A 24,958-nucleotide genomic window follows, 5' to 3' on the forward strand; every position below is an offset into this window, starting at 1 on the left:
TTTTCATTTGTCCCGTGAGAGGGAAAACAGAAAAAAACAGCTAAAAATCCAGAAGGCGCTATTCGTTCTCCCGGCAGAGGAGAGCCTACGTCACGAGTCGTCGTCAAAATTGACGATTAGCAGTCGTCAACTCTTGGATCCAGTCGTTTATTGTTGACTGCTGTACCATTGACGTCATCCAGTAGCCATTATCAAAAAGGCATACATCTAGTGTACGGTGAATTGCTCATTATTAAGGCCTTTATTCGGTAACATAGATAAACAAATTTTCCTTATCGTGCATTTCAAAGGGTTCAGTCGGGAAATATTCCACCTTTAGCCATTCAGGCGGGAAATATTCAACCACCAATTGCTCATCCAGGGAACACTCCACCGCCAACTGATCAGTCAGCGAACATTCAGCCTACTGTTCAGCAACATTACGCGACTCATCTGATAGGGCAACAGCTGGAACATCAAGCGATACACTTTACCTATTGCAATCGATACAATTATCGGAACAATCTAAAGATCAACACATGCGTTTGGTTCAACCGCGAAAAAATAGTAGGGAATCGGCAAATATTTAAGAATACGCGACACCGGGCGCAGCTATGGCTTTGTAATTAAATCGCTTACAACTGCTAACTACCACGTTTACATGGACAAGTTTCGCATAAAATTCCAAAACTTCCCCCGTTTAATAAAATTGACCCTACGCTTTGTTTCGCTCAAGTAGAAAGAGCATTCTATTAGAGTAATATTACCTCGGAATCAGCAAAATTTAATGCTATTAACATGGTACTAGATTCAGAGGCGTCCGCGTGCGTTAGAGATTTAATATTAATGAATATGCAAATTTCTCGGCCACAGCCAAAAATTGCTTTACACAAATTTGCTCAAATTTATAATGTTTATAAATTTTCTCAATGGCAAATTAACACTTCCAAATAAGCCATCGCAACTCTTAGCTGAACTACGCAGACTTAACGATAATAATCTTTGTCCTGAGGAATTCTCAAAAGCCGTGTTTTTCGAATATTTGTCTTCTCGGTGCCGTTCCATTCTTGCACCAATGCGAAATGTCACTCTTGATGACCTAGCACGGCAAATTAAATTTCGGCAAGCGACACGGACTCGACCGAAAAGGCGAATTTAATTGTGAAAATTAGAGAATTATCTAAACGTCTTACGAATATAGAAAGCGAGTTACAATCGTTAAAGAGAAATCAGCGCAGTAGGAGTAATTCAGGTCAAAGATACAATAATAGAGGTAAACAAGTAATCAACCCCAGCAAAACAAGTTACTGGAAACACAGGAAATTCGGGGAAAAAATTCGCTGCCAACGACTCACAAATCTTTATCTACGGAGAAAAAAGGTTCGATTTAAATCTTGGCTTAAATAAACAATTTTTGTGGAATTTCTGTGTAACAAATGTTTCTTATCCGATAATAGGCGCAGATATGCTCTCGTTTTATGATCTATCAGTGAACTTAAAACAACGAAAATTGATCGATAACAAATCAAATAGTAGCAAGGAAGTTTTCGTCGCGGGAATTAGCACAGTTAGTAATTCATATCCTTTCGCAAAGATTTTAAGCGTCTTTCCGAAAGTAACTGATCTCGCTCAATTCGAGCAATCGATTTCTGATGAAGTTGTTACCACATTGAAACAACCAGTCCCCCGGTTCTTTTAATTTAAGCCTAAGAATAAATATTAAAAAATTCGAATTCTGTCTCGAGGAGACTACATTTCTAGGTTACTTGATTAACAAAGACGAAATACGGCCGGACCCAGTCAAAACGGAAGTCGTTGCGAATTTTCCAAGATCTAAGACGGTTATTGAATTAAGACGGTTTGTTGGCGTACTTCGGAACCATTTAAGGGTCTGTGACCTTAGTTTTCCCTCGTACCTCACATGAGTCGGTCGATCATGCGCGCTTAGCGCGGATCATATATTTACTTCTTCGTTTTGTTAGTGGTTTATTTAAGTTCGAGTTTTTTTTGTGTTGTAATAATGTAGTTTTATGTTCATGCTTAACTCTTTCTACACGGGGATTACCCCCTCTAAGCGACCCCCTGGGTTGCTCGCGACAGCATTGTCTAATGTAAGTTTTCTATTGTATTAGTTTATCTATTAATAAAAATGTCGATCAAAATTGATTTAATTCATAAAAAGTAACCACAGCCGATAATCAACAGAAGATGAAATTTTTTTTGCGCGAACCTTATCTTCTGATTACTAACAATTGTTAGTAAAAAAAAATTATTTACTGTTCCCAAACTATTACTAGAACAATTCCAATTAATATCTGAGTCATCAAAATTGATTGTGATTGGTTGTGAAAATGACATGATGACGGTCGCGAGTGGTTGAAATACGATGATGACGGTCGCGATTGGTTGAAATACAATGATGACGGTCGCTATTGACTAAAATAATTTCAAATTTTTGTGCGCAAGCAGTTTTGAGGTTCTAATTTATTCCACGTGGTCGAGTGCGAGTATTATACATGATAAAAATTACAGAATATTGCAGATTACAAAGTGAAGAACACGTGTTTTTTTTATATTCTTCGTCATTTTTAATAATATCCTTAATATATGTGATGATAAAAAGTGACAAAACAATAGAAATATATATAAAAAGTATCATTCCAAGTGATCAGAAGCGAAAAAAGTTTTGTGATTAAAATAAGGATAAGAAGAATATAGGTAAGTTTTTAAAAATTATGTAAAATACTACTTTTTAGTGATAAAAATAAATTTTTCTTTTTGTAAGTAATTGCAATTAATAAATAAACATCTTTCCCGTCTAAGTCACTAAAACATAATTTATTTTTTCATCAATTAAACTTATAATAAAGAAATTTAAGTTACTTTCTAGAATTAGTTAAAAAATTCTTGAGTTTGCCTTGTTTAATTAAAATATAAAATTTATATAATATCTGAAATACTTTACATGTTTTAATATTTATGTAATGAATCTTAAACAAGCACCAAGATTTTATTTTAAAAATATTTGTTTTGTTTCTTTAAAAAAATAATATTTAGGTATAAAATTAAACTCTGAAAGTTAATAAACAGGAGCTATAATAATTGTACTACAGTTTTAGCATCTGTAACTTTTAGAATTAAATTTTAAAGGTAAATATTCTTTTTTTTCAACTATAACATTATTATTTTTAAAATAAACTCAATTCTTATTTCAGCTTTATCCGAATAACATTTAAACATGTAAAGTACTTTTTAAATTATATTAATAAACTGATGAAAAAAATCTGTAGAGTTTTCACTTTGTAATTTTATTCATATTATGAATATTTTTATTTTTCTGCGAACTTTATCTTCTGTTTACTAACAAATGTTAGCACAAAATTTTTTTACAAGTCTCAAACAATTGCTAGTAAAAAAAATTATTTACTGGTCCCAAACTATTACTAGAACAATTCCAATAATTATCTGGGTCATCAAAATTGATTTAATTCAGAATTCAAAAAAGTAATCACAGCAGATAAAGCAGCAGATGAAATTTTTTTTTCGCTTTCTTATCTTCGGTTACTAACAATTGTTAGTAAAAAAATTATTTACTGGTCCCAAACTATTACTAGATCAATTTCAATTAATATCAGGATCATCAAAATTGATTTAATTTAGAATTCAAAAAAGTAACCACAGACGATAATCAGCAGAAGATGATAATTTTTTTTCTGCGAACTTTATTTTCTGTTTACTAACAATTGTACAAAAATTGTTAACAGGTCTGAAACTATTACTAAAACAATTCCAATTAATATCAGGGTCATCAAAATTGATTTCATTCAGAATTCATAAAAAGTAACCACAGCCAATAATCAGCAAAGATGAAAAATTTATTTTTTTTCGCAAACTTTATCTCCTGATTACTAACAATCGTTAGTACAAAAATTGTTTATTGGTCCCAAACTTATACTACAACAATTCCAATACATATCTGGGTCGTCAAAATTGATTTAATTCAGAATTTAAAAAAGTAATCACAGCAGATAAAGCAGGAAAGGAAATTTTTTTTCGCGAACCTTATCGTTTGTTTACTAACAATTGTTAAAACGAAATTTGTTTACTGGTCCCAAACTATTACTTAAACAATTCCAATTAATATATGGGTCATTAAAATTGATTTAATTCATAAAAAGTAACTACAGCCGATAATCAGCAGAAGATGGAAAATTTTTCTTTTGCGCGAACCTTATCTTCTGTTTACTAACAATTATTAGTACAAAAATTGGTAACAGGTCTCAAACTATTACTAGAACAATTCAAATTAATATCAGGGTCATCAAAATTGATTTAATTCACAATTCAAAAAAGTAACCACATCAGATAAAGCAGAAGATGAAATTTTTTTGCGCTAACCATATCTTGTGTTTACTAACAATTGTTAGTAGGAAAATTGTTTACTGGTTCCAAACTATTACTAGAACAATTCCAATTAATATCTGGGTCATCAAACTTGATTTAATTCAGAATTCATAAAAAGTTTAATTTTGTTTTTATTAAGATATTGACGTCAACGTGAAGAAAGTGCTTGGGGGCATTTTAGTGCACGGGGTTGGGGGCAATGTAGTGCAATTATACAGAGTACCGTGAATATGTATTATTTAAACATGTTTGCTTTTTGCAAATTTTTTCAGTTTTCTTTCAGTTTTATCCAACACAGGACCAAAGAAATCTCTAGTTTATAGTGCTGTCCACGATAGGAGATGATACCATGCAAAGTCTCGATCTCGTCTCGATTTTTACATGCAATGTCTCGTCTCGTGGGCATCACTACTAGCTTATATTTTTTTAAGTTTCTTATGTTCCTAATATTATATCTAATAAAATAAAAGCGTTTATAATATATTCTCTGCTTTTTATTCCACTAATAAAGTGGTGCACTACATTGCCCCACAATTTTTAGAATGTCAAAAAAGTGCCTTTAGTTTTTTGGATATAGAAAAGCTCCATCTACGTATACAAAAAAATAATGTACACCATAAATGTAGCTAGAAGCATTGTCTTTCCAACGAGTCCTTATTGATCAAAATTGGTTGAAAATTGAGACCACAGGAGTCTTCGAAAGAAAAGTGCACTACATTACCCCCATCTACTCTACTTTTATGATAAATATACCTGGAAAATTTTAGCCACATTCGTTAAAACCTCTTCGAGTTATCGTGTTCACAAAAAACGGGATCCACATACATACATTCGGAAAATTGTTCAGGGTCTTTTATAACATAGTCCTATATAGAAGAAAATTTGTTGAAAGGATTTTTAAAAATTTTGTAAATTAAACAACTACAAAGCTTCCTCACGAGGAAGCAAAATTAAAAAAAAATTCTCTACTCTTTAGGATTGTGTAAAGCTCAATCCCTACTGGAACTCAGGTGATTTGTAGATGATTAGAATTATTAAATTTGGAAGAAATAAATTTTTAATATCTTTTTTACCAAATTTTGATTGTCTGATAGCGTTCGACCAGCGCCTAAAATCTCTAGAGGAAAGAGCAGAACACGTTCAATTATTATAAATAATGATTAAAATTTCAAATAACTTTGAAAATTATATTAACCTAAAAATCCGAATTTCTGGTACACTCATTTTGAGTAACTTGCAGCTTGTCATTTACTCAATTTGATACTGATCTCTAAATGAGTTGCAATAAATGTGAGTCTAGGTTTATTCTGTGTAGAGTAGTGGCACCAGTGAAAGAACATTTCAGAAAATGTGTACTTTTATTATTAATTATTTTTTAAGATATGCATTAAAAATTATATAAAAGCATTTTTCTTATAGTTTATGAACTGTAGAATGCGAATATCATATTTAAATATAAATATGAAATATTACTTTCAATTTTATTAATTAAATAAGACATAGCTATATTGACAGTAAAAGAACAAATTAACCAATAAAAGTATTTTTGTCCCCAGTAAAAGAATAATGTCAAATACGTATGAACATTGTCATATTTATATTTTTTCTTCATTTCAACAAGCATCCGTTTATCTTCTAATTCTTTTAACTTCTGTTATTTAGCTTCCTTTCTCTTTCTTTTTCTGTTTTCGACTTCAATTTTTTTCTGATTCTTCGTTTCATCCTTTTGTGCCTGAATTGCAATCCATTCTTGTAATGTTTCAGCAAAAATATTTTCTGGTTTAGATACATTTCCTTTTCTTTATCTTTAATTTTTGGCCAATGAAGATGACTATCCCACAAATCATTGTTAATGCGATTAACATTAAAGTTATTAATTTTAACTTGCTTCTCTTGATTTACATAATTATTATCAACATTATCAGAAGAAAATTCGTTCTCGAGATAAATCAAATAAAATTTCTGAACCTTTCAAATTACTTTGAATAGTGCCTAAATTGTTTTCTTCGTTTTCCTGATATTGATTCCCAGAAACGCAAGGATTTTCTTCGCATGGAATTAATTTGTCAACTTTTAGTAAAACTTCTTCATGTTCTGAATTTCCACTTTCAATTTTACGTAGGTTATTTTCTTCAGATAGATTCCCAGAAACGCCAGGATTTGCAACTCATGGATTTAATTCGGCAACATTAAGTTGAACTTCTTGTTCTTCTGAATTTCCACTTTCAATTGAATGTAGGTCGGCAACATCAGTTCCTTGTGAACGATTATTTTCCCATGCGGGACTTATAGCTAATCAACTGCGGAACAAATTATCTGGCAAACATCTTGATCAACTCGTATTTCTTCGAAGCATTGATTCCGATATGTGGTTCGATGAAAATGAAGTTTTTTCGTTTTAAAAATTATCAAATTTACATTGCGTTATGTAAACGTTAATATTATTTTTTCTATAACATGTGATTAAATGAAGACTAAATACAAAGGCTGATTTAAACTATAATTTTTTTTAAGAAAATAAGCAACGTTATAAAAAGCATAATGTGTAATTAATAATTACACTTATAAGTTTATAAAACAATGAAATATTTATCATTTTAATCTCCATACAAATAAATTTAAATGTCATTATTTTATTATATCAAAAATTTCACTGTTTATATACATTTTACTATTATTTTACTATTATTAATGACAATTAATTTTATAAAAATAAAGTCGACAAAATCGACTTTTTGATTCGATGAATTTTTGTATTTGTGAATTGTTTTAATTGTCTTGTGTAATTTTATTTATATTTTTGATTTCGTATGAAACGTATACTCGCGATCTCGTCCAGGAATATTGTTAAAAGGTTTGGAGTCCAAAACGTCGTGATCGTGTTTACAAAATGTCTATTCTGCCGCAAAATCAAATTAATCAAAATGCGGGAAGTGAAATAATCGAAAGTGCGTCGATTGAAGAATTGGGTGCCAAAATTATTAGACTTCGACAGATAAATTATGCGCAAAATGCACAAATGTTACAATTTCAAAATCGTGCTGCGGAAAATGCTGGTGATGCAAATAATCCACTCGTTCGTACGTTAATCGATGGTTTAAGAGGTTTGAATGTGGACGCCAAAATTTCAAAATTTTGCGAACCGGAAAACTCACAACAATTTATTGAAAAACTGGAAAAATATTTTATAATTAGAAATATTCAAGGAATTTGTTTAAATGCTATTGATGGGTGCTTTGAAGGTCGTGCACGTGCTTGGTTCGAGTCTCAAAGAAATAATTTATTTAACTCTAATGATTTTAAAACTAAATTTCTCAAGGAATTCTTTTCTATTCCCATTCGTGTGCTGTTGAAATCTGATTGGTTGGCTAGGCGTTTTGACAATTCGCGAGATACTCTGCAGACTTATTTCTTAAATCATACAAGCTTCATTTTACGATAATACAGCAATTGCCGATGACAGTGCGAGAAATTTTAGCCACGGTGGATTTTAACGATTATAATAGAATATCGCAATCTCTTTCTCAACTTGACTTTGCTTTTCAAGAAAAAGTAAATAATTATAGTCAAAATATAAAACCTGGAAATCAAGCCTCTAACAATAATAATGATAAACGGTAGATCATTTCGATAATACAAAGAACATGAATGAGTCATCGCATGTCAGGGTTGCTACGCTTTTTCTCATTTTAAATTCCCTGACTTTTCCAGGTTTACCAGGTTAAAAAACGGAATTTTTCCAGGTATTTAAAACTACATTTATATTTAAGAAAATTTTTAATTCAAACCTTTTTGAAATTAAACATCTTATAAAAAATTGTTATAAAACATGAAAATATCGATAACTCCAAGTCTTCGAATCGGAAGGATCGATATCTTCATGTTTTATAATAATTAAAAATGACCGACTGATAAAATCATTATTTTATATTATAAGAATATTGTTACTGTAACTTATTCAAAATTACTTTCATCATTTTAATTCAATTATTGTTTTCCAAAATTTTGAACTAAAATTCTTCTTCAAATTAATTATTATTATTATTAATTATTATTAATAATTTTTAAAACATTTCCTTGAACATTTTTAAATACTTTTGTTTACAATTCAATTTTACGAAATTTCATCAATTATTCGGAAATTTTTAAATCAAATAATAAAAAATATAAACTTCAAATAACTTAAAAAAAAATTAATTGAACTTTTTCAAAAAAATTAAATCTACACACCTTTCAGTTAAAAGTAAGAAAAATTCAAACATTCAATGATCCAAATTAAATTGTCTACAATTCTAACTGAAATTTATATTTGAATCAATTATAATTAGAAAATTCTACAATTCAATTATTTAAATACAAAAATAAGTAATTTATTGAATACATGAATGTTTCTTAAAATTCAGTTCCCATAAAGAATCGTTATCAACAAATTTTCAAATAATTGAATTCTATCAACGAATTTTAATAATATTTTTAAGAATCATTACATTTTTCGAGAAATTCGATTAAAATTGTATTAAAAATAATTGAAATTCTGCAATGAGTTTTATTATTTGTGAAAATAATTTAATCCCTAAGAAGAATTTTATTCCTTTTCAACGATATTTTATTTTTGCAAAGGATATTATTACTCTTGAAAATAATTGAATTTTTGCAATAATTTCTAACTTTTACAAAATTGAATTTTTTTTCGTGTTTGTAACTAAACATCTTCCATAAATTTATTATTTTCAATAATTTTTGAAAAAGTTCTTTAATATTTCTGAAAATAATTGAATCTCTGTGAAAATAAATTGAAAATTTTTGAAAATAATAGAATTATTGCAAAGAGATTTATTAAAAAAATTGGAAATAATTGAATTGCTGTGAAATATTTGTTATTTATAAAAATAATAAAAGATTTGCTTAGAATCTTATCAAAAAAAATTTAAATAATCCATTTCTTTTGGAAAATTTGATTATAGTAGTAGATGTTGAAAATCATTGAAATGAGGAGAATTTTTGAAAAAAATTGAATTTGTTAAAAAGAATTTCATTAAAATTTTTGAAAATAATTGAAGTTTGGGGAAAAATTTTAATATTTATAAAGATAATTGAAATTTTGACGATAACTTTTTCAAACTTTTGACCGCATGATTAAATTTTTGCGAAGAATTTTATTACTTTGAAAATAATTGAATTCTTCAGACGAATTTTTTAATAATAAAAAATTTTACCTAATTCAATTCTTTTGTAAAATTTTATTGAAATAGTAGATATTAAAAATAATTGATTTTTTATAAATTATAGAAATTAATAAAGTTTCTACAAAGAATTTTATTAAAATTATTTTGAAAATATAAATTGTTAAAAAGAATTTCATTAAAATCTTTGAAAATAATTTAATTCTTTCAAGAAATTTAATTAAAAATGTATTGACAATAATACTTAAATTCTAATAAATAAATTATAGGAAGACTTTTTAAAATAATTGAATTTCTTTGATGAATTTTAATAAAATTTTTACGAATAATTACATTTTTCGAGAAATTCTATTAAAATGGTATTAAAAATAATTGAAATTCTGCGATGAATTATATTATTTATCAAAATAATTGAATCTCTGTAAAAAACATTTGATTATTTATGAAAATAATTTAATTATTGCGAAGAAAAATTGAGGGGCTGGAAACAATAACAACCGCTGCGCTTGGTTGTAGAGGATAGTATACGATTCAGGTAGCAGTGAACGACCTAGAGGCGCTCACTGCTGCCTGGCTGGTATTATCCCCTACAACCAAGCGCAGCGGTTATTATTTGTTCCAGCCCCTCAATTGTGAAGGCAACTCTTTTAAAATTGAATTAAGAAAATTGAATTAAAGAAAAATTAGATTTCAAGAATAAGCAGAATAACTTTAGAAAACAATAATTTTCCACGACTCCAATTAAAACTCCCTGACTTTTCCAGGTTGCGTGGCAACACTGCGTGTGACAAATGCCAGAATACAGGCAGAGAGTTTTCGCTTTGAAAAACCAAAATATAATTGTCAGTCCTGTTCAGTTGAACCTTGTATTCCCCTTCCAGACGTTAGTCGTCCCCCACCGCCTGTTCATAATTTAGGGAATCGTGAAAATCGTCGTAACTTTATGAATCAAGTTATGATTATGGGGGGCACGAGTTCTCAGTCAAATGAATCGTCATTTATACAAGGATTTTGACAATATTATCGATGACGTTTTAAAAAATATTGAAAAGCGCGAATGTCGTGTCAAATAGTCCTTGTCCGCGAATAATTATTTCCATTCATTCGTTACCCGTGGCGTCGCTGGTGGATACCGGAAGCCAGATTACCGCGATATCGGACAAATTCTATGCATATTTAAAAAAATATTACGATGTTCTCGAGATGCCGGTTTCGAGTACTGTTTTGTTTACTGCGATTGGTAAAAAGGTCACTCACATAAAGAAACAAATCATGTGTAAGGTGTCGATCGGGGAGTTTACGTGTGAATCATCATTTTCAATAGTGCCCAATCCTTTAAATTCCGTGATATTAGGAAACGATTGGTTGCTAAAGAATAAAGTTGTCGTGGATTACGAAAAAAAGTTATTGTTGTTGATGGAAAGTGTGTGTGTTCTTCATTAATATCATTTGGAAAATTAGTTGATGATTCAGGATTAATGCAGAAAGGTAATGAAAATATTAAATATGTACAAGGATTGCAATTGCAGCGAGACCGTGAAATTCGCGAAAAAGGGGGTCAGAATCCCGTGAATGACTATAATTTAAGTAAATTTCGAGAATTTAGCGCTCAAGAAATGTTTGCTGATTCGATACACTACCGGTCAAAATTGAGAGACCACCCATTTTCAGGCGAATGAAAAACGTTTTAAAACATAAGATTTATTGAAACTAAAATTGTTTTCTGTTCATTTTTTGATAGATAATAAAATTTTAAAAAGGACAAGATATTTCAGAATTCGTTTGGCCAATAATTCATTTAGATATTTTTAAAAAATCGTCATTTTCAAAGTTTTACAAAAATTTGAATAACTTCTAAAATAATTAACGCTTTTTAATGACCTTAGGCTTATTTTAAAGGTCAATTGTTACACTATAAGAATAACTCATAGGCATTAACGTGTAATTTTTTTTCTTATAAAATGCAAGTTGTCAAACTAGGACCAAAAAAATTCAAAAAATTTGGAACAATTTTTCTGTACTAAAAACGATTCTAGAAAATACATAAAACACCATATGGTGTAGATTTTTTAAGAAAATTTTATGAAAAAAATACGTTTGAATTTAAAAAATTATTTTTCTGTTAATAAGAATGTTCCAAATTTTTTGAATTTTTTTGGTCCAAGTTTGACGGCCTGCATTTTCTAAGAAAAAAAAATACACGTTAATACCTATAAGTAATTCTTATAGTGTAAAAAATGACCTTTTAAATAAGCCTAAGATCATTTAAAAGCGTTCATTATTTTAGAAGTTATTCAAATTTTTGTAAAACATTGAAAATGTCGATTTTTTAAAAATATGTAAATTAAATATTGGCCAAATGACTTCTAAAAGATCTTGTTTTTTTCAAAATTTTAACATCTTTTAAAAATTAACAGAAAAAATTTTAGTTTCCATACATCTTATGTTTTAAAATGTTTTTTAATCATCTGAAAATGGGTGGTCTCTTAATTTTGACCGGTAGTGTAAGTTTTTGAGAAATTCATAGTAACGAGGATAATAATAGTAAGAATAAAATAACAGCTGATATTCACTGTGACGGTGACTCAGAAATATTTACGTGTACGGTTCGCGATGATAAGAATGTGCAAAATAAATTGAAAATTAAACCTCATAAAAAATTTATTCGTAAATCTTATCCGGTTCCCATGACTTACCGCGATCGAACGAGAATCACGCTCCAAGATATGAAAGAGGCAATGATTATTGAGAAGTCGGGCAGTGATTACTGCAGTCCTCTCAGAATCGTGAGAGTGACGAAAGAGTGACGGTACCGTCAGAGTGTGTTCAGACGCGCGATATACTAACGAGATAATAGAATCTGATCACGAAGTCCCACCTATCATTTCGGAAATCATGCAGCAATATCATGGCATAACGTTAATGACAATGACAGATTTAGCGTCAGGGTATTGGCAGATCCCACTAGACAAAGAGTCTAGGAAATACACTGCATATCTTTTTGACTCGAAGCTTTACCATTTCTGTAGAGTTCCATTTGGGATTAAAATGACAGGATCGGCGTTTATCCGGGTTCTTAATCTCGTGATGGGACATCAGTTTGAGGTCTGTTTAACGACATATATTGACGACTTACTAATTTCGACAAAAGGTTCTTTTATTGAATATGTGGAAAAAACGTGTTCTGTTTTCGAATTATTGCAAAGTAAAAATTTCACTCTTAATTTAAAAAATCTATTTTTGGTAAAAAGAAAATTGAATTTCTGGGGTTTGAATTGATGACAACGGGAATTCGTCCTCCGCATAGTAAGCTCGATGTAATTTTACAATTTAAATCGCCTAAAAATAGAAAGGAATTACAAAAATTTATTGGAATCTGTACATACTACAGACAATTTACAGTTCGCCATGCTAATTTTATTTTCCCTTTCCGTGAAATTTTTAAAGAAAAAAGTCCTTGAGAGTGGGGAGAGGAATATAAACAAGCCTTCGAATCGATGAAAGAAGCGTTCGTAGATTCGGTTAAATTATGCCATCATATTCCCGGTGTACCTTATCGTTTACAGACGGATTCTTCGGACGCGCGGTTGAGTGGGGTGCTTTATCAGGTGGATGAAGTCGGTTCTACAATGGGCACGTCAGACGACCACGTCCGACGTGCCCATTGTAAAACCGACTTGAAGAGGGGGATCACAGAATTATCGCGTTGGTCAGTAGGTCTTTAAAGTCGGCTGAAATGAATTATTCAACAACCGAGAAAGACGTCCTCGCTGTTTTTTTGCAGGAATGGAATATATTTTTGTTGTATATGATGCCTTTTCTACACGGAGAGAAAAAACAAGTTTCCCTTACTTGAGACTCTCAAGTAAATATACGTAACTAATGCTAAAGTTGCCGTTACACTAGACCCAAGTAGTTTTAACTTGACAGAGCAGTAGAATATACTTACTGCTGCAATGTTACTCTAACCCATCAGGTGGCGTTTCTATAATCTCTATCGGCGTCACAGTCACACGTGATTCACGCATCGGTTTTGTTATTGTGCATTTATAGTGTACACAGAAGTATGAATTTTCTATAAATTTCAGAAAAGAAAATTGCATAATATAATTTAATTTTTTTTAAATGCACAAATTTGTTGAAAATATATTAATTTACTGGAAATTCGAAAGCTTTGTAGAACGTTTCAGTCGTAAGTATATTACAATGCATTATAACCTAAAAGTGTTTAAAAGTACAATTGAAACATATACACAAATCAGAATAAATTACAGTTATGATAAGGGATCATCCATAAATAACGTTACACTGATTTTCGGGTTTTTTGACCCCCACCCCCCCCCCCTTCCTTGCATTTGGTTGCAAATTACCAACACCCCCCCTAAATATAACGTTGCAAAAATGACTTATACCCCCAAAAATAAGAATTATATTATTTTTCTGGATTAATGAAGTAATTTTTCTTATTTCTCATATTATTATTATTTATTAAAATTAACTCTGATAATGATTTACACAACAAGAATAATTTATAATAATATATAACATTTTGCAACGTTACATTTCAAAATCACCCACCTCCCCCCTTGTTGCAATCAGTTGCATTTTTCAACCACCCCCCCTCCCCTAATCGTGTAACGTTATTTATGGATGCTCCCTAAAGGTAAAAATATTAGTAAACAATTTTTTACAGGGGCTGGAATATACAAGGAGATTTTTTGTAATTTATTAGACGACGAATCATCTATTAAGATGATCTGTTTGAAAAATCTGAGTGCGGGTTTAAAAAAAAATTCAAAAAGAAATTTTGCAGAATGGCAAAGTAAAATGGATGTAAATGAAGAAAATCCAAATAAAATTCAAATAGATGTAGATGAATCGAATTAGTTGTCAATGAGTGAATCGATTGGTTCTAATAATTTATCAACAGAAAATAATATGCCTTCACCAAAATCATTTTCTGCTTTGATTGCTAAAAAATCAATTAATTTTCAAAGTAGCGAAATATGTTATATTCGTATGTTCTTTTAACTGATTTTAATTCCTATTATTAGTTTATTGATTTATATTTATTTATTTATACTTATATTTATTTATATGTATATTATTGGTTTTTTTAATGATTTGTTTTTTTATGAATATCAATTTAAAGCTTTAATACGGAAAACAGTGAATGAATTGGTACAGAAATTTTATTATTGGTATTTGAAAAATAAAAAATTGTGGAAAATATCATTTTCTCAACATTCTTGTTTATTAACTTACGAGTAATTATTAAACTATTATAACCATCTTATAGAATATATAAAAACATACTTTTTGGACCAAGATTTAATGATTTTTAACTCTTTTATAAAAATTAATTCTTATATTTCAATTATTATTATTTCTATGATGAAGCAAAGTGTTCATGAAATGAATACCAAAATTATAAAAATGTACAACTTGGCAGCGGTTTTTTAAAGTTTTTTGTGAGTTACTGTTTACATGCAATAAATAATGATTATTTTTATTAGTAAATACGAGATTCATTTAAGTGAAACAATTTTTTCACATTCACGAAACTAAAAATAACTTCTAATAAATAGACAATATTTTCACTAAAGAAAAATTATTTCTATGAAAAAAAATTTTTATCTCAAGGAAAATACTGACATTTAAGAAAAATTATTCTCCGCAAAAGAGAAATTCTTAAAAAGAAAATTGTTTTTTCTAAAGAAAAATTATGTCATTAAAAAAACAATATTTTTTAATAAAAGCAAAATTCTTTCCTTAAAAAATTAAAATTTGTATATTAATATTTTTTTATATTTAAGTTTTTAAGTTCCATGCTTAATTTTTTTAGGTAATTTAATTAATTTTGCCTCCTCGTGAAAAAGCTTTGTAGTCGTTTAATTAAAATTTTAAATTTAATTTCGTAATGAATAAATATTTGTGTTACAATACTAATATATGACTAATAGTATAGTATAAGTCATATTTTATTTTGAATTTCTCCTTTGTAATATTATATATTATTATATGTATGTATTTATATTTTGAGAAAATATATAGAGAAAAATTATACAATTTTCAGTTAAAATTTGGAAGTTATAAAAGAGAGTTCTTCTAATTATGTCTCCACCTAAAAGATTAGCAGAAACAGTAGGAGAAGATTTAAAAAAAGGAGGATATTATCCTCCTTTTTTAAAATTTTTTTTACTTATCATAAGTGTAAATGATAGTGACAAAAAATTAATAAATTTCAGAGAAATGGAAAATTGTATTTCAAAGTAAGTACTAGTAAAATATTTTCATTATAACAAAAATATGTAAAAAAATCTTTTTTATCAATATCTTTATTTTCGAAAAATTTGTTTTTTATAAATTTTTTTCAAATAACTTATTGCTTCCTCATAGAGAAAGGATTGTATTAGCAAAATTTTCGATTGTGATTTTTTGACATATTTATAAATTTTTTTTCATTATACCTAATTTTTTAGTACTTTATGTACAAATGGGCACTGCTCGTATAAATGTTCTAAATAAATCAAAAAAAATTTCGACGTATTTTGACCTCCGAAGTCCAAAAAACGGATTTTAAAAAAATGTCTAAATTAATGCCGATTTCTAATTGTTAATTTTTTTAGTCTTTATTTGGTAAAGACCTCCCCTCTCTACTGTTAAATTCTGAATAGTCGTGCAGTTTAAAAAGTCGTTGCATTAATTTTTTTATTATTTTGGTTAATTTAATTTTTTATATTTTGACTCAGTCTAGCGCCCAACATTAATAATTTCATTTATTTGTAATGATTTAATCTCCTCTATTCTGCAACGCCAGTGTAACCTCAAATATATTAATTTCTTTTTATTTAATTTACTAAATAATTTTTTAGGGTTACAGTTTTAAAGCATATAAAATTACACAATTTAGGTAACACTTTTCCAACTTATATTATCAGAGAAAATGGAAAAAACTTTGTTCTTCTTCATCATTATTTGTGATTGAATTTAAATAAATGAAAACTCAAAGTAATGACTGCGATAAAAACATTACTACAATATATGCAAAAATTATATTATAAATGAGGGGCTGAATTTTATAAATTTTATTGGGTAAATGTACCAATTGTTGCGTATATGCTCTAGTTGCTGTGTTTTTTAACAATTTAATTATTTACTACGTCATATGTTAGAACATTTTTGAAAAAATTATTTTAAATCTTCCTACAATAATTGTTTATAAAAATGCTCAATTAAAATCGAATATTGTTTCGTAGACCAATTGACAGATTTTTCATTGAATACATGTGTCCAGTTACTGTCAGCAAAATAGAATTAGAATTTATTTATTCATTTATTATTATTATGATTACTATTTATTTTATTTTATTATTATTTGTTTTTCATTGCCATTTTTGTGATAATAATTGATAAAATTGTAATAAAAGAATTATTTTAAACCTTCCTTAATACAATAATTGTTCATAAAAATGTTCGATTAGATTATTATTAAATTAGTTATTAAATTTAAAATCTAATATTACTTCTTAGACCAAGTGACAGATTTTTCATCGAATACATGTGTCCAGTTACTGTCAAGCAAAATAACCTCAAAACACGTTATTTTTGTAATAATAATTAGAGCTTAGGTTGATAAGTGCGTAGCAAGAGAATATGTAATATAATTTTTAATTTATTGAAATAATATATCTTTAAGGTCTTTTAAAATTTGTAAACATTTTTAACACTTATTACTAATTTCATAAATTGTACATTTATTTCTTTCAACATAAATGTCATATTTTCTCCTCACAAGGTGTCTTGACTGGAAATAGCGCAAATATTGGTATGCTTACCCTATAAAGCAAAAGTATCTCTGTTTCACCCTAATAATAAATAACAAATACAATTCTATTAATGTAATTATTTTTTGTAATAAAAATTGATATATTTTTTTAGGAGAATTACAAATTTCCCAGATTAAAAAAAGGCGTATTGCCATCCATATTTCCAAATTGCCCAAAGTACTTATCGTGTACAAAAAGGAAACGTCCGCCACCTTCGAAAAGAGAATTCTCTTTTGAGAAAACAAAAAAAAAGAAAAATTCTCAATACATCTAACACTGAAGATTTTAGTACGATAGATGTTCTAGAAGAGTCTATTTTAACCAGTTCTCAATCGACTATTAATTCTTCTGGAATCACAAATGAGACAGATCAAATTAATTCTTCTCTACCGACATCATCTGGTGAACTAACATTACCTTCACAATCTGCTAATATTCCTAAAAGTGTTCCCGACGTATCAGAAGAACTGAGAAGAATTAATTTATTCAATTCACTTTTTGAGTCGGAGAAATCTTTCAAAATTCATTCTGCTTGGCATCGGTGCAATATTGAAGAAGGGCAACTAAAAGCAATACAATTTTCACATTGCACAGGACGAATGGAAAATGGTATTGTGAAGACAGTTATGCAAAAGAAAATTGTTTTATGTTCCGACATGAGCGTTCAAATATCAGTGTTGGACATGTTAGTCAAAAATGAAAAAATTGGATTCACTGGCGATTTTATATTATCAGCAGAAGAAATTGAAATATTGATTGACACGTTAAATAAGGCCGGAATTTGTCAAGGATGTGCCACTCCTGATTCTGTCAGAAACTTCGAGACATCTTTTGCATTTAGAGACTCCTTAGGAAATTTGAGACATAATGATTGATCTTTGATTTTGAGTGGCAGTAATAAGAAAACAAAATACTGTGAGAAATGCAGAAAAGCAAAAATCACATTAGAAAAACAAAACCATAAGGCTGCAGAAAAGAAAAAGTTTGCAACGAATTGTTCTAAAATGGAGCCCAAAAAAGAAAGGAAGGTGCAATTATTATCAAAAAAGTTAAATCAAACGGTCAGGCAGAAAGTTAGAACTAGTGGTCAACTGGAGCTAGTAAAGTCTCAGTTAAAAACCACACGGGAGAAAATTAGTTTAATTACCGAGAAATCCTTACAAACGAAAATAAAAGAACACAATATTGGAAAAAATGAGGAGACTGTGATTTCTGAAATTTTAAAAGCAGCCAAGTATAAGTCAGCAACTGGTCGTCGATATTCAGAAGACTGGATTATGCTTAGTCTTCTTTTCCATATGAAGTCACCTGCAGCCTATAGGATGATAAGAGAGGGAAAAATATTGCCCTTGCCTTCCGAGAGTAACAATTCACCGGTAAATAATTTTTTTAATCAAATTTATATTTTTTAATAATTTGTATCATAAACTGCTATAACAGTTTAGTTTTGTTTTAGTTTCGTGTCATCTCCAAACTAAAGTAAAAATTTAATTAAATTCTGTGTCAACTCGAAACTAGAATAAGAAACTAAATTTAGTTTCAAGTTGATACAAAATCAGGGTTGACACAAAATTTTAATTTTGTTTTTCCCTGACTTTTCCTTGATTTCCAGACAAAATTTTGACTTTTTTCCTGACCCAAAAAAATATTATGATTTACTCTAAAAATTATTGGATACTCAAAAAAGGTTCTATTAAATTTAATTATTTATGAATTTCTTTAACTGTAAAATTATTCAAAAACAACAGTAACTTCTTTTTTAAATAAATATTTATTTATGCAAATGGGATGGTCGAAAACATGCTTTACTATTCGGTCTATAATGAAGCATTTTTTCGACCATCTCATTTGCATAAATAAACATAAATTCACATTTTCTTTATGGAAATGGTAAACTAAAGTATTGAATTTGGTAACTATACCTAGCATAGCTAAAAAAATGAGAAAATAACTAAGTTTCATTCAAAACAAAATGTGCACTTCTGCATGGTGCTGTCAATGCATTCTCAGTATGGTCTGCGCACGCGCAGAGAGCAACAGAGTTCACGTCGCGAAAAATTAAAGTGTTTGACTATATCAACCGCACGGACGATGAAGAAGTTTTTACCCCTTCTCTTGTAATTTCAAGGAGGAAAGGGAAAAATTTACTCTTCCACATGTTGAAGGTCCAATCGCTGACATGGAACTTCTTCATCAGCCGTGCGGTTGATATACTCAAGCAGTTTATTTTTCGCGACGCGTCAAAAATGCTATTTTACAGGTCATTTTAATTAGTTATTTCACTAATTGCTTTTTATTGCTCATAGCCAAAAATAATTTTTTTGGACACTTTGACACTCTAATTTTCCATTTTTTAAAAGAAAGTGTAAAAATATTAATTTTTGTGGGAGAAATAAATGTTACAAAAGTTCGATTTTTGTGCTTAGTTTGTTTACCTTTTGGTTTGTTTACATTTCACACCTTGGACATGCCCTTAATAAAGTCAATTATTATTAAAGTAAACTTTGAAGCTAAAGTAAATTAAAGAGCAGTTAAAAAATTAATTTTTAATAAATCTATCTAAATTGTTTTTAAATTTTTGTTCTTCTTTAGTAAATTAATTGAGTTATTATTAAAATTAGTTTTTATTAAATAAAACAATTCGTTTGTTTGTTTATATTTTATTTCAAAAATTAAATTATTAATATCAACTTGTTCAATTCTTAATTTGATTGTTAATTATTTAATATTTTTAAAGTAAAACAATTTGATTTATTTAAAATATATTTAATTACCTACGTAAATATTATATATTTATAACAAATAAAAATTTGTTTCCAGAATAAATAGACATCATTTATCATACACGAGTAATTTTATTTTTTTCCTTAATCTCATTGTTTATGCGTATTTAAGTTGCTTAATATAATTATATTATGTGTATAATAGATGGTAAGTAATTCTTTACGAGTTAAAATAATTTTTTTATATAAAATATTTTTCAAAAAACAATTGTTTCTTGTTTTAAAAACATATTTCATCTTAAAAATGTTTGAATTTGAATTTTATTCCAATACATATGTATGAAATCTGCATGTGTTCATAGAGCAGGACGCCAGCAGCGCCACCTGTAGTCAAAGCTTTAAACTACTTAAACTATAATCACTAAGCAAACTTCATTTTCATACAAGTAACACCGGGGTGGTTCAAATATCGTAACTGTTGGGCTGTTTCTATTCCAGCAATACTATATGGGTAATATAACCTAAATAATCCCTGAACCTTCTATATTTTTCTTTCAGTGTACGGATCTACCAATCTGAAACTTCTCTTTAAATGTTTCTGAAAATTGTTCCTTATATAATTGCATATATTTAAAATAAGAAAAAAAATAATTTGAGTAACATAAAGAAATTGGCTTTTGAACACTTTTAGTAGATTCTGTCCCACTATGGGACGATGAAGAGCGTGGGAGTCACTTTTAGGGCGCCAAAGGATTCTCCCGCGCGCTCCCAGCCGGAGGAAGCGTGAATGGAATGAGCGGGACAGGGGTTAGATCTTTTCCCGGTTTAGTTGTGTATACACGTGCTAAGTTGACGACTCTATAATTTAATGTAATAAGTGTTAACTAATTGAAATTATAGATTTATAGTTATTCGCAACATTCTGTCTTTACTAATTTTACACCTTACGATCAAGTACAATTTATTTTCTAGTTCTCGAGGGTTGCAGTGATTTTTCAACACCTCATCCCCACCATTGACCGAACAGCGTAGTTCAACACGAGACGAGGCAGTTTTGGCCATGTTTGCCACATCACCCCCACGCCATTGACGACCATCAGGTACAAGCAGGCTCGGTAAAATCTTCGAATCATACACCCACAATCTCAGAATCAATTGATACCGGGACAGCTCAACGATTTCAAGGTACAAACAACAAGAAAGATCTCAACTTTAATGTAAGTCAGTCAACAAGTAAAATAATTTTTTTTAATAAAACCGTTCACCTTTGTGAAACGATATATTGAAACTAATAACATTTTAATAACATTTCAGTCAAATTGAAATAATAAATGAATAACTTTGAACTAGTCTCAAAATATTAAAATTTGAAAATATGTATATGAGTCCTTACTTCTCAAACGTCCTTTCAATAAAAACGACTCCGACCTTTAGTTTAACCATGTCGAGAGACTTTTTACGCGCAATAATTTTACAACAGAAGCGGACAAAGCCGATGAACTCATCGGAACTATCAACTTGGATGTTCTAACATGCGTGCGATGCGTGATTCACTCAAATCCGATAAGGCATTTTACATAATTTTGGAACTAGCTGAGATCGCTGATAGAATCACCGAGGAGATGCAACCCTTCAACAACACCCAAACTGTAACGAGTGTAGCGACGATTGAAGCACATAGTAATACTGCTCTTGAATTAAAAACCGAGGCAATCGCAACGAAACTTGCAAAATAAGAGAAAATCTTAATCAAGACAGCAGGGACCGTAGCCGAGAATATAACAACCACAGAGGGAAATTTCGCGGACGCTCGCGATCGTATTCGCGCCAAAATAATTCCCGCGATCGTTCAAAATCGAAAACGCCCAACGATATATGCTGGAATCATAGGAAATTTAACGATAAGGCAACAAAGTGTACAACACCCTGTAATTGGAACAAATCACAAAAAACGGGACACTAAATAATCCTCAACGCGTCGACGCTGATGATGAAAAAAAAGCGTCTTCATATTCAAGATAAAAATTCCAAATTATAATTTTTAATAGATACAGGATCGGATATCTCTATCATAGGCCAGTCGGTAAATACAAAAAGTGCACAAAATTACAAACAGCAAAGTCTCAGTCGTTTCTGGTAGTTTGGGGGCTCCATATAAGAGCCCTATAGTTTGCTCTCGATTCCCGGTTATGAGAAATGGTATAAATAATCGGCAAAGTTTAGAAAACGTGGTTTTCTGATGACTGCTGTTTCTGGTTACATGTTAGGGGAAAAATTTTTTAATGAAAGTTGTAAAGCTCAAAAGTACCTTTCAAATGACGGGTCAGACGTTAAAAAAGGTTAATTAGTATAGTTGCAAATGAATTTTAACTATTAAAAATAGAACTTTTTTAATTGTTTAATAATTTTGTTAATAATAATCGTCGTATTCTGTCCATTCAGTCCAGTCTGTCCACACTTGATGTTAGACTATTGTGCATGCTTTTGTATTTTTGATATGTTCTGATAGATAATATTAAGAGAGGTGTTCCGGTTGTGGGTACCCTTTCGTTTTTGCCTCATAACATTTTTCCATGTGCATATTATACAAATATATGTGTACGAATTTAAAGCTAGAGGTCTAAGGTGACTGTCAGTGAGGGAATGAAATTAATTCCTTTAAATAAAAAAGTTTTATTAGAAATTTAGTGAAATAGAAATTTTTTGACAAAAAAATTTTTGTGCCCGGTTGTGGGCACCCTTGAAAAATCCGCTAAAAATGGAAAAATATTAAAGGAAACCAACACAAATAAAGAAGAAATGAAAGTTTCTTTATTTTAAGAGACTTTGCCGGGATAAAGAACAAAAATGATGACACGTTTTCACACTATGCTCATCGCTAACAAAAGCATAATGCTTGCATGTGAAGTAGCTAGTACGCAAACCATAACGCACTTCTAATGCACTGAACGACTATATGCATCGCATTTAATGGAGTTTGCGGCTTTCACTTTTCTTGGCAGAAAGTTTAGATAGATGAGACAGTAGTCCACATCATTGTCAGATGGTAGAGCCTCCTTAACCCTCCTTAACATAAAGGTGCCCACAACCGGGAATGACAGTCATTTTTTAAAAATACCAAAAAATTTTGTAATGCTGGATTTTGGTTAAACACGAAGGTAAATCACATAATATAATGACAACACTGCAAAAAAAAATTAAACCCTTTTTTCTAAATGAATCTGCACCCATATGTTGCTCTTCGAAAACAATACAAAATTACTTTTTTATTTATTTAATGCAAATTTTCTTTATTATGCTCACAGTTATTACACAAATGCTTATATTTGTTTCGTTATCAATACGAAAAGTACGTATTGTCAACGAACACGGCTTGCAATACTTAGATCAGTAAAGTCTGCTTGCCGTTGAATTTACGTAGGGGTGCCCACAACCGGCGCACTTCCCCTATACTTCATTCTTTTTTTACTATTTTTTCACTTAATAATATTATTTTTATTTCTCAAATAGTTCAAAAATATTTTTATTAATCTAAAAAAATTATTAAAGTTATTATAATTATTATTCATTATTTCCTTTGATTCTAAAAAATTAGCATTTTGTAACAAACATTTTAGATAATTAACAAATGTAAATCCTGCTAAATATTTTCTTTTTTTAATATGAAAAACTTAATTACTTGACAAAATTTTGACTTTTTCCCTGACCCTAAGGAATATTCTAATTCACTCTAAAAATGATTAGACACTAAAAAAATGTTATATTACATTTAATTATGAATTTCTTTAATTCTAAAATTCTTTGAAAACATCAATAACTTCTTTTCTTAAAAAATTTTAATTATTATTTTTTCCCCACAGGAATAAATTATTTTTAATAATTTTTTTAAAAAAGTTCTTTAAGAATTTTAAAATCCATTTGTTTACAAACCAATTTTACGAAATTTAAATTATTCAGAAATTCTTCAATTAAATACAAATTAAAAAATAACACTTCAAATAATTTCAGAAAAAAATTCAATTAAACATTTTTAAAATAATTAATTCTACAGAATTGTTAGTTAATATGGCGGACATTTTCTAAAATTCATCGGATTCACTTGAAACTTTTTACTCGAGGGTTTTCAGGGTCGCTGATTACGAAACCGATTTCAGATTCTAAAAATTCAAAATGGCTGATCCAATATAGCGGACGAAATTTTCTAAAAGTCATCGGATTCACTTAAAACTTTTTACCTGGGGGTTTTCGGGGTCGCTGATTTACGAATCCGATTTCAGATTTTGAAAATTAAAAATAGCGGATCGAATATGGCGAATGAAATTTTCTAAAATTTATCGGATTCATTTGATAAATTTTTTAAAATGGCGCCATCCATATTCGAGACGCCACATTGTATTTTGAAAATCTTAAGCTAGATTTGTAATCAGCGACCCCGAAAACCGCCAAGTAACAAGTTTTAAATGAATAGGACGAGTTTGTAAAAATATCGTCTGCTATATTGGATCCGCCATTTTGAATTTTTAAAATCTGAAATCGGATTCGAAATCAGCGACCCTGAAAACCCCCGAGTAACGAGTTTTAAATGAATCAGACGAGTTTTCGAAAATGTCGTCCGCTATATTGGATCCGCCTTTTTGAATTTTTTAAATCTGAAATCAGATTCGTAATCAGCGACCCTGAAAACCCCCCAGTGAAAAGTATCAAGTGAATCCGATGAATTTCAGAAAATGTCCGCCATTTTGAATTTTCAAAATCTGATATCAAATTTTTAATAAGCGACCCCGAAAACCCCTCAGTAACAAGTTTCAAGTAAATCCGATGAATTTTTGAAAATGTCGTC

At 29.4% G+C, this 24,958-nt stretch overlaps 2 protein-coding genes across 3 annotated transcripts in view; one reads left to right on the forward strand and one right to left on the reverse strand.

Annotated features, from left to right (window-relative positions):
- Nucleotides 1-24,958, reverse strand: part of LOC122506745 (myb-like protein X) — a 65,668-nt gene that overhangs the window by 4,758 nt on the left and 35,952 nt on the right. The gene's annotated exons all lie outside the window — the stretch shown is intronic.
- The window catches only part of LOC122506746, a 38,654-nt gene continuing 24,072 nt past the window's right edge, over nucleotides 10,377-24,958 (forward strand). Inside the window, exons 1-2 of one of the 2 annotated variants that reach the window (XM_043619070.1) lie at nucleotides 10,377-11,054; nucleotides 21,091-21,303. The gene's annotated coding sequence lies outside the window, so the exon portion shown is untranslated. Of the gene's footprint in view, nucleotides 11,055-20,767; nucleotides 21,304-24,958 lie in introns of those variants that run through there. The other variant, XM_043619067.1, reaches the window with a different exon arrangement.

This window comes from Leptopilina heterotoma, unplaced genomic scaffold (assembly GCF_015476425.1).
Source record: "Leptopilina heterotoma isolate Lh14 unplaced genomic scaffold, ASM1547642v1 Lhet_43, whole genome shotgun sequence".
Classification (NCBI taxonomy): domain Eukaryota; kingdom Metazoa; phylum Arthropoda; class Insecta; order Hymenoptera; family Figitidae; genus Leptopilina; species Leptopilina heterotoma.